We start from the raw sequence: 3,405 nt of genomic DNA on the forward strand, positions 1-3,405 counted from the left end.
AGACAGCTAAATGCTGTCCATTTGTAACATCCACCAAACAGAAATCTTTGTTTACAAAGGAGGACTAACTGAATGCATATTTGAAACTGTCACCAGGGGAGGACTGACTGCATTCTTAGTAGAAACCATCACCAGGGGATAACTGACTACAAGCATTTAAGAAGCTATCACTAAGGGAAGAGTGACTCAGCTGTCAACACACATAGTATAAACTATCACTGTACTACCTTCCCTGGTCTTCAATGGGGTAAGCAGCTGTTGTCACATAGCAAAGCAAATGACATTTTGGAATTAGAAATCTATGTTGTTGTGGCTGCAAAACTTTGTAATGCAAGAACTTCTGCAGCTTACCATTTAATTTAGTGTGAAAGGTTTTAAAGTGCTTAAAAGCAAGACAGAATGCTTAGAAAAAGTTTAAACAGAAAAGCAGAAGTCCATTGACTATGCAGAGAATTACATCATCATTAACAGCTTTTGGCAGATAAAGCATTTGGAAATGCCACTGGTTTGTGCAGATGCATGGGGACTTTATTTTGAAAGGCAAATCAGACCAAGGAGTCTAACAGGTGTGTGAGTCCGAGGGTGGGCAGAAGACCCCACAGTGCAATGAAAGTGAGGGCTAGCGCACACCAGCTGAGGTGTGATCCCCCTGGCCCATGCAGGGGGCGCACCGCTGGAGCATGAGCATACCTGGTGGGACCCAAAAGATGGTAAATTATGCCTGGGCAGGAAGAAGCAAGAGAAAACTCTGGTAGAGGTCCGTAGTGGTCCTGACATGCAAATCGGTCATCTGATCTGGGTACAGGGGCAAAAGATTAATCGAACCATCTAGTAGCTGGTTCCTTCTGAAGTTTCCCTCAGGATAGCTGGTGGTCTGCGGATGCAGTTTTATCTGGTAAAGCAAATGATTAGAGGTCTTGGGGATGAAATGATCTCAACCTATTTTCAAACTTTAAATGGGTAAGAAGCCTGACTCGCTGGCTTGGAGCCAAGCGTGGAATGACAGCACCCAGTGGGCTACTTTTGGTAAGCAGAACTGGTGCTGCAGGATGAACTGAACACTGGGTTGAGGCACCCAATGCCATTGCTCAACAGAACCCAGAAAAGGTGTTGGTTGATAGAGACAGCAAGACGGTGGCCATGGAAGTCAGAATCCACTAAGGACTGTGTAACAGGTCACCTGCCAAATCAATTAGCCCTGATAATGGATGGCGCTGGAGCATCGGACCTATACCCAGCCATCGCTGGTGCTGGGAGCCAAGGGGGCTATGGTGCAACAAGTAGGAGGCCAGGTGCAATGGCAATGAAGCCCAGAGCAAGGGCCCTTGTGGAGCCACCATAAGTGCAGATCTTGGTGGTAGTAGCAAATATTCAAACAAGAGCTATGAAGGCTAAAATGAGAAGAGTTCCATGTGAACAGCAGTTGAACATGGGTCAGTCAGTCCTGAGAGATAGGTGAGCACTGTTCTGAAGGGATGGGCAATGGCCTCCATCGACCTCAGCCAATCAAAAGGGAGTTGGGTTCAGATCCCTGAATTTGGAGCAGCAGTGATGAGTGCCTCACAGCATCCAGTGCGGTGATACAAATGATCACAGAGAAGCCAGTAGAGGCCCCTGGGAGAGTTCTCTTTTCTTTGGTTCTTTGGGTTCACACTAGGAGAGGAGTCCGTGCTCTGGAAAGCATCACAGTTCTGGCTGTGTCAGGTGAGCTCTCACTGGCCCTTTTAAAATCCGGGGGAGAGGTTGTAAGTCTCGCGCTGTGCAATATCCATATCTGCAGCAGGTCTCCAAGGTAAACAGCCACTGGCATGGTAGAACAATGTAGGTAAGGAAATTGACAAGTCAGATCCATAAATTTGGGATAAGGATTGGCTCTAAGGGCTTAGTCAGTTGGGCTCTGATGTGAAACAAGGCTGGGCAGGTGCCACAGCTAGACAAGGCATTGCCCTCTCACAATGCCCCCCTCCTGGGGTAGCCAGTGGATGGCAGTGATGACTTTGGACATGCACCAGACCCTTTCTGTGAATTGCCCCAGCTGTGGTGGGTGCCTGTCCCAACCAACATCCTGCATCCTTCAGCAGTTAGCAGCTGACTTAAAACTGGTGCAGACTGGGGGAATCTGACTTTTTATTAAATCAAAGCATTGCGAAGGCCCAAGATGGGTGTTGACGCAATGTGATTTCTGCCCAATGCTCTGAATGTCAAAGTGAAGAAATTCAATGATGCACAGATAAACGGCGGGAGTAACTATGACTCTCTTAAGGTAGCCAAATGCCTTGTCATCTAATTAGTGGTGCACATGAATGGATGAAGGAGATTCCCACTGTCCCTACCTACTATCTAGAGAAACCTCAGCCAAGGGAATGGGCTTGGCAGAATCAGTGGGGAAAGAAGACCCTGCTGAGCTTGACTCCAGTCTGGCACTGTGAAGACATGAGAGGTGTAGAATAAGTGGGAGGCCTCAGCCATTGGTGAAATACCACTACACTTATCATTTTTCACTTACACAGTGAGGTGGGGAGTGAGCCACACTGGGGCTCTTGCTTCTGGCTCCAAGCACCTAGATGTCTAGTTGCAACCTGCTCCAGGGACAGTGTCAGGTGGGGAGTTTGACTGGGGTGGTGCACCTGTCAAAGAGTAATGCAGGTGACTTAAGGTGAGCTCAGGGAGGACAGAAACCTCCCATGGAGCAGAAGGGCAAAAGCTCACTTGATCCTGATTTTCAGTACGAATACAGACCATGAAAGCGGGGCCTCATGATCCTTCTGGCTTTTTGAGTTTTAAGCAGGAGGTGTCAGAAAAGTCACCACAGGGATAACTGGCTTGTGGCGGCCAAGTGTTCATAGTGACATTGCTTTTTGATCCTTCAGTGTTGGCTCTTCCTATCACTGTTAAGAAGAAATAACAAATCTTTGGATTGTTCACCCACTAATAGGGAACATGAACTGGGATTAGACCATTGTGAGGCAGGTTAGTTTTTTAAAGAAAAGGAAAGTTATATACTTACCATTATGGCACATGCTTTCATCCTAGTTTGTCCAATATGACTAATGGGTTGAGCCCCCTGTCAGATCTGATCAGTCCAGTTCAGTGCTTCAGTCTTGACCCCCTCCAAAGATCTACATTCCTACAATGCCCTGCTCCCCCTGACTAGATCAGATCGAGTTTGGCACCTGAACCTAATGCATGCTTGCACTGCCTTTGATCCAGGATGGAAAATACTGCAGGTCCTGCAGACCAGGGAGGGAGGAGGGGGGTTGTCATATTGCATGGACTAGGATGACTGGATCTGGCATTATGGTAAGTACATAACTTTACTGTCCTGTGTATCTTATTCATCCAGTCCATCCAATCTGACATATGGGTTAGAATTCCTGGCTGCATAATTCCTGGGTGGCCTCAAGG

The 3,405-nt window shown here is 47.3% G+C and overlaps 1 pseudogene; it reads left to right on the plus strand.

The window, feature by feature from the left end:
* Nucleotides 1–203: 203 nt before the first annotated feature.
* On the plus strand, nucleotides 204–2,996 carry LOC122793877 (annotated as a pseudogene).
* Nucleotides 2,997–3,405: the final 409 nt, after the last annotated feature.

Source organism: Protopterus annectens, chromosome 2.part0 (genome assembly GCF_019279795.1).
Source record: "Protopterus annectens isolate FY-2018-M chromosome 2.part0, PAN1.0, whole genome shotgun sequence".
Lineage (NCBI taxonomy): Eukaryota > Metazoa > Chordata > Ceratodontiformes > Protopteridae > Protopterus > Protopterus annectens.